We start from the raw sequence: 18,752 nt of genomic DNA, 5'->3' as shown, positions 1-18,752 counted from the left end.
ATCTTAATATGTAATTTTTAGGGATGCACCGAATCCACTATTTTGGATTTGGCCAAACCCCCGAATCCTTTGAGAAAAGATTCGGCCGAATACCGAACCGAATCAGAATTCTAATTTGCATATGCAATTTTTACTTCCTTTTTTTGTGACAAAAAGTCATGCAATTTTCCTCCTCGTCCCTAATTTGCATCTGCAAATTAGGATTCAGATTCAGTTCGGCTGGGCAGAAGGATTCCGAATCCTGCTGAAAAAGACCGAATCCTGGCCGAATCATGAACCGAATCCTGGATTAATCCCTTGATAGGTGCTGGCATATAATAAATCTACCTGTAGCTGACAATTCTGCAGTAACAGTTGCTGATGTTCGGGTGCTTTGAAGTTTTCTGTCCGGCCTGATTGATGAGCTGTCTCCCAGTCGGTACAAGTATGGTGGGAGATGAGCCGACCGATATCGGCAGAAGACTTGGGTATCAGCTCATCAATCAGGCCGGCCAGAAAATCAGCAACTGTTTTACTGCTGAATTGTCAGCTACAGGTAGATTTCTATTGTTTCTGCTTGTATATCTGACAATTCAGTTCTAACACATTTGTATTAAAACTAACCATCTTTCTTGCGACCAATGGTCACAGGAAAGATGGTAATTATTAGGTCTATGGTCACCTTAAGGCTGAATGGCAGCCCTATACATGGAAAAAATGGGTAACCTGCTTTAAGTGATTACTAGTGATCACTGCCAGTGAGGACTCGAATGACTTATTTGCAGTGTAAACAGTGTAATTTATAAGTTAAAACTACATAGATATCATGAGCAGAGTAGAGCATGGTGATCCAAACTACAGAAAGACCCCTTAACCAGAAAGCCTGAGACCCCAAGCATTCTAGATAACATATCCTACATCTGTATTTCTATTTGTCTTATACTGTTGGCAGTAATGTAAATATTCGTTTAGTTAGTGAAGTCTAAAACTGACCAAAGACGTGCAGATTTTATTCTTTGTACAATGAACAATTGTTCATTTCAATGTAACAATTAACCATTCAGATTAAATACGTTGGACAAATAGCGAATCAGACAATGTAATGGCCATAATAATAAACTATACAAAAATCATATTCATAGGTCAGCCCAACGCATTTCGACCATAAGGGTCTTCCTCAGGGGCACAAAAAATCAAAAATTAAAAAAGGCCTGCTTTTTTGATTTTTTAATTTTTGATTTTTGTGCCCCTGAGGAAGACCCTTATGGTCGAAATGGGTTGGGCTCACCTAATATGATTTTAGTATAGTTTATTATTATTGCCTTTTTGTGATAAATTTAATTTCTTCAATTGGGTGTGCTATCTATTACTTTCATTTTCTTGTAGTCTGTTTTGGAGACCCTGATGGGGAGCCTCCAATGGATTAGCACCCCATATCTTACTTATGAGGTTGGGCGACTTCTCTCCTATTTTGTAAATGTAATGGCCATTAACTGACAGACAGCAAATGTACAAAAGTTACGTCCGAGAAACCGTAGTGACAGTCACCCATGAATGTATACGTGCAAAGATTACCTGTCATATTGACTAAATGACCAATCGCCATGGTACAAGTATATGGCCAACTTTATTGATGAAAACTGCACCTGAGCCTAGAGGCAGATTTCTGCTGCTGTCTGTATTCTGTGAGTACTTTCTGATTCTTAGATTCGCAAACAGGGACTGATCAGATGTTAACATAGCATTGCAAGATAACTGTATTCCTCCATTCTGGGACAAAGCTAGTTCTGTCATGACATGGAAAACCGAGCACCGAGTATTTTATAAACTTATTATCTACTGATAAATGACATGAAATTGCAGCAGTTGTTGTACTTTAGAGCAAAGTACCCTTGGCAGCAGTTTATAGTAATCAGCAACAAAGAAAAAATAAAAATTTCTAACCATTACAGTAAGCCTTTGATTATATGTTTTAATGTTTGTATGTTCTCCCCTCGTCTGCATGGGTTTGTTTCAGGTACCTCAGTTTTCGTCCAAACATACAGGCTGGTTAACTGGTTCCTTATACAATTGACCCTACTGTGTGTGAATGGGATACGAATTTAAAAGAGAACTAAAATCCCCCCACGATAAGCCCCCACTGGCCCAATTCCGTTGGTCCCACTCCCTGCCTGCCCCTGCGCAGTTTTACCCCAGAATTCTGTCCCCCCTTGAAATAGTGACCGCACATGTAGAGTGAGCGCAGCAGAGCTCACAGGCGCCATCTTCTTCTCTTAGGTAATCGTGTCTTCTTCTTCCCCTTCAGCAATTTCCGTCTCTTTCGGCATTTGCGCAGTTGTTGCGAACCGGAACATTGCTCCAACTGCGCATGCGCCATTACGCCGCCCACTTCATGAAGATTACTGAAGAGAAGAAGATGTTGTCCGTGAGCTCCTCTGCGCTCACTCTGCTTGTGCAGTCGCTATTTATAGAGGGGACAGAATTCTGGGGTAAGACTGCACAGGGGGAGGCAGGGAGAGGGGCCAACAGAGGTAGGCCAGTGGGGACTTAACATCGAGGGGGGTTTAGTTCTCCTTTAAGATTATAAAGACACTGCGGCAAGGACTGATGTGAATGATATATAATCTGGGTAAAGCTCTTCGTAAATGTGTCGGGTCTATAAATAAATATATAAATAAACAAACCATGTTTTACATGTGTTCTGCTTCCACTTCTCTGCACCCCTTTTTCCTAATATTGTTGGAGTTCTGTATGTGGTGTGATTTATTGAGTAGACAGATCTCATATTTTCTGCTCCCCAGTACCCACAGTTCCTTTCTAATACTTGATGTTCACAACATGTCTTTTATGGTTGACTTGCATTGAAGTCAGTTTGTATTGGCTCTCTTTATACTTCCTGGTTGGCAGCCATTTTTCTGGCTTTGCTGGTATTTATTCAGTGAAGTTTCCTGGTACACTCTTTTATGTGCTGTATAATTAAGCACAATTAGTTCAATAGACCTGCTCTACCCACATAGAACACCCCTACTTAGTATCTTAATAGTACATTCAGACCAGTTGAAATATTAAGATGTGCATGTATTTTGGCACACAAACAAATACACATACATACAGGTCAACATTATAATAAGATTTTCTTTTTTTCTGTACCTTATATATAATTCCAGCAATAGTGGTTCCAGTTTTTCTGGCTTTTGGTGGTTGAAGGCCAAGTTTTGGTCCCTGTTCCTCCAGGAAGGTGTTCCTAAGAGCAGCACAAATTGGCCAAGTATAAAGATCCAAAGTTCTATAGCAGCAAATATGCCTTCGTCTACCACTTAAAGGGGAACTTCAAATCAAATTTTGATAAAGAGGGCCACATAACACAGAAACGCCTAATATACCCATTAAAGTTACTTGTTTCTTTATAAAGTATGAATAAATGCAATTTTCTATGCTGAAATCCAGCTGTGTAACAGTTCTTCTCTTTCTGCATCATTTGAAATCCTGGCAGGGAAGGAAGGACTAAGCACTGATGTTACAAATTTTAACAAATTCTCCACAGCTTACAGACATGCAGGAACTACATAACCCACAATGCATTGCACTCTGATGTTCCCTTCCTTATTGAAATCACATGTGCAGGGAATTGTGGGGTTTGGAGGAGGACAGATCGCTGCTGATACAAAGTAACAGTAGTCAGCCAGTTCAGCAAAGTAGTCAGACAGATCAGCAGGAGAGCAGGGGGCTAGGCTTAGGGAACTGTTCCAAACCATTCAAAATCATGAAAAGTCTGTGCATTTTTTATTTGAAGTTGCTTGAAATTATGTTTACTTTTCAAAAAGCTTAAGTTATGTTTGTGTGGAGTTCCCATTTAATGATCTTTTTTTCTTAATGCTTAGCAGCATAGTATTTCCCCTCCTCGTCTGTCATTGATTTTGTTGCAAGTCTGTCCATTTCCTAGGTCATCAGACCATTCAACTCATTTTAAAGTATTACTTAGTATAGTCAAATTTACATATCAGTGTGATTATATATTCATAGAGATTAAAAAGCATGCCTGTGTTGATAACTATATGTCAGTGCAGGCCCAGACCATTGTTGGCGGGATGTTAGGACCCCAGTGTTAAAACTAGAAAAAAAGTTGCAGTCAAGCACATACTGTAATTTTGGCTTCTACAATTGGCTATTTTAACAGGTGCGTGCATGAAAAACCTACTGGAGGTGTGTTTTTTATCAGTGAATTCCTGCAGGGTTTTAATATCTTGTCATTAAAATGGCTGCATAAGCCTACACAGACTCAAAAATATTTATACAGGTATGGGACCAGATGTTTTATTATTACAGAGAAAAAGGAAATAATTTTTTTTAAATTTGGTTTAATTTATATTCTGGATAATGGGTTTCGGGATAATAGATTCCATACCTGTACTAGCAAGTAGTTAAAGAACTTTGTTGTATACAGTACAAATAGTAAGCATGCTAGGGGTCTTTCAGAGTGTCATTACTAGGGGAGCAACCTGCTGAAGCACTAGACTATAGGCACACAGATCTAGGCGCTACCCTGCTTTTAGGAATAAGCTTTCTCAGTAACGATCATTAAAAGAGGCCCTATAATCCTATTAATAACACTGTACATAGATTGGAAAGTACTTTATAGGTAGGTAAACAAATATAGTTTAGTGGTTATTGCTCAATGCTCATACAGTACAAAGAAAAAGATAAAATACAAAATATTTGTTATAATTGAAATGACAACGGTAGCAGGTGCCACCTATGCAGATATTTGTGCCAGTCTATTGCCTGTACCATGAATTCCTGCAGAAAAGATTTTTTTCTAATAAATTCTGTATTGTACAGGTATGCAAGTATACCCCTAATTCAGCAATATTCATTCGTATTACACATTAATACAATATAAATGTTCTGGTTAACAAGGTAGGTAGAAAGTAGTTGCTCTGTTGCTCATCTCACTAAAATTAGTGTTTTTGACTTTTGGAAATATGTCTCTTACCTGGGGCAGTTCTCAAAGCTAAAGCCTCCACATGGGGGCTCATATACAGAAAGTGTTGGCAGCATGATGAGTCCGTTGGGGTGAGGCGGTTTCAAGAACGCAATATGCTTATCTGGGGTTCCTTTAATGCAGACTTGCTGCACCCTGTTCCCTTCAGAAGTGTGTGATCCTCTTTTGCCTATACCTATATTAAGTATCTTCTGTTTCTTCCTTTATTATCCACTTTTTGTGGCTTCTCTCATTTCTTTTCCTCTCTTCTTCTGACTCCTCTCCTTCTTTTCTACCTGTCTTTTCTCACTCCTCTCTTTTTTCTTTCTCTTTTACTTTTGCCATAAAGCTTTTGTTGCTTTCACTTTCGTCTTCTTTATATGCACCGTGTGGCACATAAACACACACACCCAGACTCACACTCATTATTTTGCAGAGAAACTATCGTATCACAGGCGTTACCTAAGGAAAGGAATGGCAACTAACCCTTTCATTGTAGCAAATCAGAGAATGATTGCTAACATTTACCCATAATGGCAGATATAATGTATTTAGCTATAAGGAGAAGATTATACCTGTCTTAAAATGTTAAGCAAAACTAATAATTTTCCTAACTAGTCAATTTCTATTCCAGTACATAAAAGAAAGTCAATATATATATATATATATATATATATATATATATATATATATATATATATATATATATATATATATACATATATATATATATATAAAACACTGTATAATTCAACAACTCCTACAGCCTAGGGGATTTCCAGATTAAACAAATGACTTTCGATTTGATCTCCTGTCTGCAGATAGAGAGGAACTGGAAGCAGGGTAGGGTTTGCTGTGTGTGTGTAAATAAGGAGACATTTTTATAATCGTATTCAGAATGATTGAAGGGTGTAGCATGATAATAAAATATATTAAGCAAAAAACACATCGACCATGATCTCTACATGAGTCAGAGAAAGATGAAAATGGCACTTGTATAACATTAGAAGGGGAAAATTGTTTTACAGACCCTCAACTAGGCAATAAGAACAGTCCCTAGATCATCATTGTACTAAGATTATGAATATCAATAACATTGTATTTTCTCATGTGCTAAAAGGGGACCCAACACTTTCTTTAACATATACATGCCATAACCCCACACAAAGGGGCAAATGTACTTACCTTCGAAGTTGCGCCAGCGTTGGCTTCGCCGCACTTCGCCAGGCGTAGATTCGCCAGGGCCGCGCAAATTCACGAAGGTCCAAAGGTGCGCACAAGTTCCCGATCGATGTAACGTTCACAAAAATCCGCAGCTTAGTGAATTAGCGTAGTTACGTCCCTTCGCCAGAGCGCAACTTCACCTGGCGTAAGGGTGCGAAATAGCGCTAGAGTAGGTCCACTTCGCTAGCGAATTTACGCCAACACCCATTAGTAAATTGGCGAAGTGGCAAAATGACGTCATGCTGGCGAATTTTTGCCACTTCGCCCTTTAGTAAATTTGCCCCAAAGGCTTTTAGGATCTAATTGTATTTGCACAGTTTTCATTTTGCATAATGGACAAGAAAGGAACCCTCTGTGATTCTACCATTCATTGTCTACTAAAATCTTTTTCTGCTTTAAAATTAAATCTCCTTTCTTTTAATCTCAATACATGCTTGAGTGGAGGCCTGAGGCCATTTGCAGACAGCTGAATGCAGGGTGAAAAACAAGGGCTTTCGCATTCTTTTGCACTTTGCACACTGCATTTGACTTTGCAAATAAGAGCATTAATATTCTTGAGTTTGGTAACATTATAACCTTCCTTTCCAGAATGCAAATGGAATGTTGGTTTTCCCTGACCCATGCAACCAAAAATTGTGCAGCTTAATTTTTACTGCCATTCTTATTTTTTATTCCTTTTTATTTCAGGCCCTCAACTATTCTTCTATATATACCTTCTATTTAGATCCCGAAGCTGCCCCATAGCTGCTAGGGTAATGTGCAGCCCAAATCCTCTGCCGATTGCATATATAGATTAGAAACCCTATAGGAGGGCCAGGATTACAGTTTTTAGAATCATATCCAATAAATCAGCAGAGATTCTGTCCCACAGCACAACACACCCATTGAAATGCATTATAAATTGGTGGGACCACAAATAAAAAATGTAAAATGCGGGGAAACTTAAAGTCGAGGTTTCGCTGTATATACAATGGAGACTATAATTCCTCTGCACAAATAATTTCTCCTTTGCACGGTCAATGTATAGTTTAGGAACATGAACCCTGCATTTTGCTGTTTGCACCAGTGTGAAGTACATATAATTAAATGTATGTGTATGTGAAAAATAGCAATTATTATGCACCTAGAATTATGCCACCTACAAGTAATACTAGTAATCATGTTATCCTCAATATAAAAATAATAATAATAATTTATTAGTACAAAAATATCCATGCTATAATAACTCATGCAGAGGTGTCAGCAGTAAGGGATAGCCGGTAGTTCTGGGGTGGAGAGTTGCAAATATTTCCCCCAGGCCAGTAAGAAACTTACTTCAAGTAGAGAATGTACCATTTACAACCACCCTCTGTTCCTGATCCTGTAGCCAGTTTCCTATCCAAGTGCACACTTCTTCATTAAACCCAACGGCCCTTAGTTTAAGGGGCACTGTCTCAAATGCTTTGGCAAAATCCAAATCACATCTACTGCTCCCCCTCAGTCTAGAAAATGTCTCTGACCTATCCTTCAAAAAGCCATGTTGATTACTGTTCATAATGCCATTCACCAGGACAAAATTTTGAATGTGATCCCTTAACAAGCCTTCAAATTATTTGCCCACCACAGATGTCAAACTTACTGGCCTATAATTGCCAGGCTTAAATCGTAATTCAATTTTTAAATATAGGAATCAGATTTCCTCCAATCCATAGGTACCATACCAGATGAAAGAGAATCTGATAAATTCAGAGATAGAGGCCGGTCTAAAACTGAACTAAACCCTCATATTACCCGAGAGTGTATTCCATCTGGCCCTGGCATCTTGTTTATATCAATCAGCTACATTAAAGGGCATGTAAAGGCAAAAAAATAAAATCCAGTTTTTACTTTCTTTAATGAAAAAGAAACCTATCTCCAATATACTTTAATAATAGAATGACGCCCTCCTCCCATGAATCAATGCCCCTTTTGATACAGCTCAATACCTTATTTGCCCTTGATGCTGCTGACTGGCATTGCTTGCTACAGCCAAATTTATCATCTACAAGGACTCCAAGGTCTTTTTCCATAATGGATTTGCCTAGTGCAGTCCCATTAAGGGTATAAGTGGCTTGGATATTTTTACATCCCAGGTGCATGACTTTACACTTATCAACATTGAATCTCATCTGCCACTTAGCTGCCCAGATTGCCAGTTTGTCAAGATTGTGTTGCAAGGATTCCACATCCTGGATGGAATTAACTGGGCTGGATAGTTTTGTGTCATCTGCAAATACTGATACATTATTTACAATACCCTCCCCATAGTCATTAGTGAAATCGGTGAAATTCTCCCTTCATTTACTGATAGGGTTGATAGGAATTGTCAGACGGTCCCTGCTTTGCAGGGAAACAATCATACTTATGAACAGCAGGGGGAGACCCCGCCTTACTTCCCAGCCATGCAGAACTCAAGCAACTTTGTTTGTTTCCCTGTAGAGCAGTCGGCGACTGTGTAGAGATTTGTATTGGATTTTATTTTTGCCTTTACATCCCCTTTACTGTTTTCAACTCCAGCTGCATGGAGCCAGATTTAAACAGATAAACTGGGATTTTATTTGGAGGATTATTTTGCTGCAGCCACTGGTTCTGCTGAGTTGGAGAAAGTTTGTATTAAACAATACAAAAACTATAAAATCCACATTAGATTACACGACAACACAGGAGCCAGTGCAGTCTGTATATTCTGATTATTAATCAGTCTTGCTGTATTGGCTTCTGGCAGATATTATTGGACTTGTGCTGTTTTGATAATTTATGATGATCCCTAAGGGCAGAGACATATGCTCAGATTTGGGGCGATTAGTCGACTAATCTCCCCGAACTGCCTCCCGTCGGCTAGAATGTAAATCGCCGGAGGGATGGCAATCAGTGCACTTTGTTTTCCGAAGTCATCTGAAGTTAGGGAAACTCCCATCCCGCCAGTGAGAGGAGATTTGACGATGGGCGACTAATCGCAGCTGCGTATGTCTCTACAAGTAGAGAGACAATGCAAATTGAGAAAGGTTCAAGACTATTTGTGCATAACAGTTGGCACAACCTAGATTTCTGTCATTTAGGTATTAGCAAGGATCAAAAAGGATTCCCCTAAATTCTTCCTGACTCCGCAATCAGAATAATGTAGCCAAAAAAGCATGTGAAATCTGCTGAAAATCTAGAGATGTGTACCAGAAAGTTGCAATGAAAGGTAAACAGTTTCATTGACACTTCTATTTACAGAAACCATTAATATTTAACTGCAGCACAGATCCTACAACCTTGAATATTCAAATCAAATCAAATTTGGATCGAAATCGAAGTCTTCCCCTGAAAAAAACTTGAATGTCAGGAAGACTATTAACATCATCAAATTGTTCAATAGACCTCTGCCATTGACTTCTACATGAACTTGGCAGGTTTTAGATCTGTTTCCAAGGTCGAGGTGTAATAAATCTCACATTCGAATTTGAGTTGACAGTTTTAAACTAGAAATTTTAAATTTTGACCAAAAAAATTCAAATCTTAGTAAATCTGCCCCATCTAATGAAGCAAATTGTAACAGTTCAGAATCTGCACCTGGATCACTGAGCAGTCAGACACGAACATAAACTATAAACTTCAATTTTGGAAGAACGGTAAAAAATTATAGATGTAAAACAATTTGTTTTTGGGGAACAATCTGAAAACAACTTATCTGATCTATTTACCATTTTTTATTTAGTCCAGCTGCTTATTCGATTTGCCCAGGAAAAAAACAAGTGGGGGAATGTACTAATGACTGGATAGTATGGAGTCATCAAATCATCAGATAAATAATATTTATATATATATATACAGGGGCGATCCTGGCCCCTCCGCCACCTGAGGCAGCAGCTCTTAAAGTACTAGGAGCAGCATTTTTGCTGCCCCTGGTACCTAGTGGGGCGCTGCCTCCTGAGGCGACAGCCTCAACTCGCCTCATTGGCGAAGCACCCCTGTATATATAGTGAATAAAGTACCCCCTCTTGTAAAATATAAGGATATTATAAGTTACTGAGGAGTTTCATGACCATATAACTGATGACATCAGAACTCACCATTTATAAGGATATAATTTACAGGATATTCATAGCTTTTGTGTATTATATATATAAAGTTGCTTGTGATCATAAAAAAACCTTCTGCAGAACCTGGTGTTCCAGTGACTCTGTTGCTCATTAAGATGGCCACAGACGCAGCTTAATGGACTTTCCCATCTCCCGACCTGCCACTAACCATTCAGATCAAAGTCTTACCATTCCGACCAAATTAAGTAGTAAAAGAACAGATCAGCCAAAGTTCTGCCCCTGACGGCAATCGTACGATAGACAAAGCTAGTGACAGTCTCCCACTGAAAATCGTACGATCGGCAATACATGCAGAGATATTATCGGCAGCCGACAGAAATTTTCTAACCTGTCCGATCGACCAAACTACCGATCTCCGCCGGACGAAAAATGTCGGGACTCTCCACACACGTTCCGAAAATCGTACGAATCCTCGGTTTGCATGATGAGATCTTTGCGTCTATGGCCAGCTTTAAACTCCCATAAATTTGAAATTCAACCAATCGAAAATTTATTTAAAAAAGAAAAAAAATTTAAACTCATTGAATGCAATCGACCAGAACACTCGAATTGAATTTGGTTCTAATTTTAATATACTCGATTCGATTTTTTTCTCTGAAAAAAATACTTGAATGTCAGGAAGGCTGCAAACAACTCAAAATTGATCCCTGAACCTCTCCCATTGACTTAAACAGCAATTTGGCAGGTTTTAGGTGCCGAATAGTCGAATTTGAGTTCTTAAAAAGCCAGAGTATGATAAATCTCGAAAATCGGATTCAAATTTTTGAAAAAATCTTGAATCAAATTTAAATAACTCCCCAGTTGAATTTGACAGTTTTGACCAATAAAAAAATGTTGAATTAGAATTTACATATTTACTGCCTAAATATCAAAAATCAGATTTTAACTCTACTACAGCTACTTTCATACAACGTTGGATGTAACTGCTCACTTGGGCAAGCAGAAATCTTGTCCATTGACTTCTGCTGAGCCAATTTCTGACAGTCACACAAAGGGCTACAATCTCTTCAAAAATTAAAAATCCGTTGCAAAAACCTTTTATTGCAATTGATTTTTTTTTATGTTTTTACATTACTACATGGACTTCACCCTGTCTTCTAGAAGTGTAGCAGCACTTCACTTTAAAGTTGTGAGGATTAACAACTGGTGATATTTAATTAACTGTTTTTTAATCATTCATTGTATACTTGTGAGTATAAAACAGTTTTTGAATGGCAAAGTAGTAATAATTGTGAAATCAGGCATTTGTGACTATCAGTTTTATTTTACCCATGTTGGGTTCAGTGCATTTTATGGTCAGCAGATGGAGCAGTAGTAATAGAGTAGAAGAGGAACGTTCTTGCTTGGTACAAAAAAACAAAGCGCAAAAATACTCAGTGACAATAGCATCCGATACACTGTCAATAAGATGAGAGATGATGTGGCAGAACCTTTTAAAATGTTTACCAACTGAAGTCACAAATAAAACTTCCACACTTGATGCTTCCTTGTTACTCTCACCATTTATTAGGCTAGGGCCACTCAGATGACCCAGCCCAGCATGGATGTAGCCAATGATACCAACTGTGACTTGGAACATACTTTGCCTGGAGATGCTGTTATTTACAGGACACTCAATGTATGTTTTACCTATTCACATAAATAATCTGCTCCAAATGCGTTACATTCACAATTCACACCTCCATCAATGGCCTCAAAATGTGAACAAATTCTGTGTGCAGTTATTAAATCACACTCATGTTGCACTGCACATTGTTATTATTTAGGTGACTGTTTTTAAGATTTACCTTTATGTTAACTTTTAGATATAGAATGACTTATTCCTACCAACTTAATTTTAATTATAGTTTGTCAATGATTTGCCTTTCTCTTCTGTCTCATTCCAATTTTGAAATTGCCCCATTAGCCAAAACATATTGATTTGGGCAGCTGCAAGGCTGATTACTGATCGACATAAATTAAGTTTGCACCGGTTTGTATAGTCTGTTTCATAAGGCAGGATTGCACAGACATTAGCAGCACAGGGTCTAATTTTTAAGGTCAGATCTTCTATAGGAAAATGCATACTTTTTGTCAGGTTCCCCAGGGCCCTATACGAGCATAGCCCCTGCCAGACCAAATCCCTTGGGTGGTTGATCCTATCAACTGAGCAGAATGAAGCCATGTCTGATCATGCCAACAAAGCTATAAGGCCTTGCCAATATACACCCAAACACACCCTGGTCTGCTGTCCAAACCCCACCCATTCTCAGCTCAGACCCATCCTTTGTGTTGTTCATGCTTTAGGACTATTGCCTCATTTTGCTCCCCCCATTGCACCAGGGCACCTTGCTGGAAACCCATCTACTCTCCACTGATGTTGACCTTGAATGAGGCTGTCTAACATTGTTACAATATCAGCAGAGCTCAGTTACAGATAAAAAAACAACTTAACAAATGGTAAAATCCCGTTCAAGTTATTAGAAAGATAATTACTACACAAACCTTGCTATACCTATTTTCTGACCATTAGCAAGCTTGGGACCTGAGGTTTTCTTGGACATTGTACTTGATGGGAACTAAGATAATGCAGTTATCATGTTGGCGGCAACACTATCTCATTTTCTTTTTAATTTGGAATTAATTTTTTATTTATTTATTTTTTAAATTTTTTCAACAGAAGTATGATCATTCAAATGTTTCAAGACCCCTGTCTTTGCAAAATTAAAAATAAATTAAGATAGTGTTGCCGCCAACACCATTACTGCATTATCTGAGTTCCATTCAAATACAATGTACTGACGTATTGTTACGGAGAAATAGAAAAACATTATCTTAAATGGACTGCAGAGAAAATGGCATTCCCATATTGCCTAGTTCACTGGATAATGTGTTTACTGATAATAGATCCCACAACTGTATTCCTATATGAATGCTTCTGTTTCCAGTGAGACTTTTTAAAGCATTGGTGTATAATTCTTTCCCTTGCCAAAAACACCTTGCAGAGTATGGCAAATAAAGTTTTCTTTTGCCAGTGTTGCTGTGCGCTTGACCTGCTGTATTGTCCAGTCATGTCCGTTTTTGGGATTGCTAATAAAGGTTTCCTTAGGATGGCCTCTACATTTCTTTGTCTGGCTTCCTTCTGATTTTCCTGTCTCACGCATTGGGGCAGTGATGTCACCTTTCCTTGGGAAGTTTAGGGTTATCCCACTGATTACATCATTTGTTCTTTAATTATGTCTGGATTGTAAATAAATGCACCTTCCTGCCAAGAGGAGCAGGCTCATTCACCTCCCTACTACAGTGACATGGCAGCTTGGCTTCCAGCTCTATCCACAATTACTTGCTCAGTGTCGGACTGGCCCACCGGGAAAACTTCCGGTGGGCCCAGGTGTCAGTGGCCCCTCATGCTGCTAAACATTTGGCCTATTTCATGGCCATTACCTATTTCTATGAGAACAAAGAGGCTAAATAGATGGAAAAAGAGATTATAGTATGTAAAGAAAAGAGAAGAGGAGAATAGATGTTGACTGAGAAGAGGAAGAAAAATAGTACTGAGTGTGGGCCCCTGTTCTAAGGTTTTTTGGTGGGCCCCTGGTGTCCCAGTCCGACACTAGTTGCTAGTGATGGGTGAATTTGCGCCGTTTCGACTCACCGGAAAATTCACGAATTTCCCACGAAATTCGCAAAACGGCGAAAAATTTGCAAAACGGTGTCGGCGTATCGTCAAAAAAACGGGCGCCGGCGATTTTTTTTGCGTGAATTTTCACGAGCGTTTCGCTAATTTATTCGCTGGTGGCGAATCACGCAAATTCACCGCGAATTCGCGCCTGGCGAATAAATTCGCCCATCACTACTAGTTGCTCTACACAGTGTTCCCATCGGCAATTGAGATCAAAATAGGACTAACAGACGGGGGTAATATTAGAAGTGGCTTTAGCAGAGGGGCAATGAATATTAGTCACTCTTTGCCCTTTGTATGATTACTGGTAATGTACTTTGGCTACTGGTCTGGTAAAGTGATGGATGAATACATTCAACAGGCATGGATTTGCTGCGAATTTCCATGTTTCGCCGTCCGTGTTTTCACGAAACAACTTCGAAAATTTGTCGGCAGTAAATCCGCTGTGAAAATTGTTAAGACGCCTGTTGACTTTAATGCATTTGGACAAAATAGTCGCGTGTATAAAAATTTTCGCGCTTCAAAATTATTTTGACGACCATTGACTTCAATGGGTTTCGTGAATTTTCGACAGATTAAATTCTACATCATCCAACACCAATTTGTTAACCGCTCCTCTGAATACCAAAAAGAAGATACAATAGAGTTTTAAAATGCCCGTTTCTGGTGGTCACTTCTATGACATCCAATGCCAGAGATACAAAAACTAAACCCGATACAAAAATACCCATTATGATGGCTGAAAGATGAAATAAAATGCCTGAATCCTCAGGAGGAGATTTCTGGCACCAATAGGCAACTGCAGTAAAGTCAAAACCACCTCGGTATGTTTTTAAACTGTTGAAGGTTAGAAGTTGGGAGACAAACACCTAAGTGCCTCCCCTTCCCATCCCTCTCAAATATAGTTCTGCTGACTTTATACAGTACTGGTGCAACATGTAAAAAGGATTGCACATGTTTTTTGCATTTTGCACCATACTTCCATGTTTGTTAATATGTATGACTGTGTAGTTGTCTTTTTCTTGTGACTTATGCCTACCAATGTTTTTTTGTGCATTTTGTTCACAATCTATTGACCTTCTCTTTTTTGTTCCAGACTTTCACAGCTGCCTTTCTCTGTCTACATGGGTGTTACTGCCCCTACGTCTGTCTTACTGTATCATTCAGGGTGCCACACTTTCCCTCTGTGTCCCACAAATGACCTGAATACAGTGGGAGAGGCAAGCCGCTCTCAGAATAATGCGTGATTATCACTGCAGACATGGGACACGCCATACTTTCATTGTGTAACAGACAAAGAGGGAGTTTAATCCAGAGAGGCTGACCTTTCCATTAAATAGATTGGCAGAGTGGAAAGGAGAAATAGGGGGACGAGGGTGAGGGTGAAAATTAGAAAATAAGATAAATACAGAAGTAGAAAAAAGGCCAGCAAAAGTCTATGAAGTTAATAAAAAAAGACTTGTGCAAGGAAGGCAGAGGAACAAGGAGAGGGTAACTGGAGTTGGAAACAGAGGAAATGAACAGGGTGGAAATAGGAGGGGTATAAATATGGAACAAGGCTGTCTAGTTAGTAAGATAATCTCAGTTTTAGAAAGACATAACAGCAATGAATACACAGGGAGCCATCATAGGTACTGTATAGAGACATAAAACAGAGTGAGATAATGAGAAAGAGACTGGATTTAAATGAGCTAAAATTTGAGATGAGTAAATCCTGTTAATCATTTTGGAGATATAAGGAACATGCATGTGTGTAGGTATATTTATATGTACATATATACTGCATATACAGCTACTTGTATATATAGTGCTGTTCATTTTTACAATACAATTATAGTACAGATGGGATGTAGCAAACATTGCAATTAATATATATAAAAAAATACACAGAAACAGGAGAAAGAAATTCTTGGCCCCATATAGAAGATGCTGTAGATCGGACCTCTATAGATATGCCATATTCTGCCCGCCCTATGCTTCCTGTGTGTGCCATACTCTACCTGCTCTATGCTCCCTGTGTGTTCCATACTCTGCCTGCCCTATGCTCCCTGTGTGTTCCATACTCTGCCTGCCCTATGCTCCCTGTGTGTTCCATACTCTGCCTGCCCTATGCTCCCTGTGTGTTCCATACTCTGCCTTCTATTGAAATCTGAAGACAGAGGAAACCCTTTTCTATGTCTTTATTTCTACATATGTGGGAAAAAACACACACATATGCTAGACTGAATTTCATCCAATCCTACTAGTGTGTACAAAGAAATGTGTGCACCCATGGGAGTCCTCACACCAGTGTTGGACTGGGATGCCAGAGGCCCATCAGAAAACCAAACTATTCCTCCTCTTTCCTTTGTTCTCCAAGTCTCTCTCCAAGTTTCTTTCTATTCAATAATCCATTCAATAATCTATTCAATAATCTATAATTCTATCTATCCCATACAGAAGTATGTAATGAACAGCAGTGGGGAACGCCGTTTCAGGGGGGTAGATGTGACTTCCGGTCGCCAAACAAAAGTGCCGGTCTGGTGCGGCATTAGACAATACATCTCATTGCGGTACAAACAAAGGGGTGGCAACCAGGAAAAATCTTCCAGAGTGGAACCAAATATAAAGTAAAAGTTTGTCTTTATTCATCCAGATTAAAACAATGTATACAAGCGGGCAGGACGCGTTTCGTGACCAATATGTCACTTCATTAGAAGCCTAAGCACCTCCCTTCAAAGAGCACATTTATAACCACCACCAATAAAGGAATAGACGCACCAATTAAAACGTCACGGTAAATGCGTGTAAGCCAAATCTTACCATACACATAATAACATGAAAAGAATTGAAGGGTATGTCGCGCAACATGATTAATAAGTAAGAAAGTCAAAATAATATTATAATAACATAGAAAACTCCAAAATTGCAAAAGTACTCAGTAAAGAAAAAGTAACTAATATAATACAGAGTGTAACAATGTTAAGGTTGCAATTAATTTAAGTAGCAATTCATAGATATTGAAAAAAGGTTGAAATATTGTATATATCAATTTAAGTATCAATTCAGGAAAGGCAAGCACTGACAGTTAAAATATGTAAAGAAAAAGAACAAAAACACTTGCTATTATAGCAAGAAAAATAATAAAAATAATAATAATAATTAAACAAATATTAAATATTAAATATTGGATATTGAATACTTGTGAAATACTAAAAGCAGCATATTACATGTTATTAATTATTAAATATGAAAGACCTGATGGAACAATAACTGAAGAAATAATAATGATATGTAAACAACAATCCTAACAAATTATCATAAACGGTCTTAAACATGATAGATGCTTCACTCAGTGACGTATTGGTCACATAACGCGTCAAGATACTCTCCCTGCCCACTTGTATACATTGTTTTAATCTGGATGAATAAAGACAAACTTTTACTTTATATTTGGTTCCACTCTGGAAGATTTTTCCTGGTCACCACCCCTTTGTTTGTACCGCAATGAGAAGTATGTAATGACCATGAAATAAGCCAATTGTTTAGAAGCAGGAGGGCCTACTGACACTTGGGCCCACCGGGAGTTTTCCTGGTATCCTGGTGGGCCAGTCCGACACTGCATCATACAATCATCACAGGGATGCATACAAAGCAGTCACAGTGCAAGACGTTAATAAGCCCATGGCAGATTATTTTCAATGTCCCTCCCCAATGCTACAACAAGATAATCTTTTACAAATACTAATAGAAATTGTGAATCAGTCCCACTGGGTCCTCTACAGTCCTGGGCCCCAAGCAATTGCAAAGTCTACTTTCCTGTTGTTATATCGCTGATACAAAGTATGACATTTTATGTTTTATATGATCCAACATTCACTTTTATATAATAGCAACCCACACCTAAGTGTTACTGTTCCTTGTTACTGTTCCCCCATAAATCATCTCCTCTGAAACATCTGCTTACTTTAACATTTGCAATGAACATCCCTGATCATGTGAAAAGATGAGAATGTGAAATGTCTGCTCCAGGCCAAAGTGCTGGGGGCACATTTTGGGCTCAATGCCACAGAGGGTACACAACACATTCCCTTGTTTCCTCTACCCCCCTCTCTCATGGGATTCCAGACTGAGGGGGCAGTTCTGGCAATGACCTGCCCCCTCCCCTCTCCTGTTATGCCCATGGCATGGATTAAAAAGCACTTGCCTGACTCAGGGGAAAAGAACATCAGAACAATGAATGTTATACTGTGCAAATCAGTCATCTCTCCCAGCATAAAGCATTGGGAATGTTAGAGGTTATTAGGGGCCATATGAGAAATAGTATGAAAAAGGCTGTAAGGGGAAGGCCAGTAAGTGTAATAGAGAAGGGAGAGACAGAGAGCTGTGTGTGGGAATGATGTCTATTATGGAAAATCATAGCTTGCACCAGCGGCACAGAGATAAAAATGGTCAAGCACAACATGGGAACAAGTAAAGACTAAATCATCAATGAACAGCTCTCTGTATGGAAGTCAGCTATAATAAAGTTGTAAAACGTGTGTTATTCCTTAAACAGAAGGTATCAATGTACCAGCCTAATTATGTAACTCAATATGCAGTATCTGAGAATATGGTACAAACAGGCATATTTTTAAGCAACCATATCATTCCATGTTGTAAGGTGACCAGCAGAATTCAGATGCAAACTGGATGCAATTGCACTGAAAATGCACTGAAAATGCACTGAAAATTCACTGAAAAGCTTGGATAGAATCATTTGATGCATTTGGTGTGCTTGTGATGCGTGTGCCCAATTTTTTTGCTGCAACTGCAGCGAATTGCA

This window comes from Xenopus laevis, chromosome 8S (genome assembly GCF_017654675.1).
Source record: "Xenopus laevis strain J_2021 chromosome 8S, Xenopus_laevis_v10.1, whole genome shotgun sequence".
Classification (NCBI taxonomy): Eukaryota; Metazoa; Chordata; class Amphibia; order Anura; family Pipidae; genus Xenopus; species Xenopus laevis.
The sequence above is the reverse complement of the archived record's forward strand: the minus strand, read 5'-3'. Positions refer to the sequence as shown.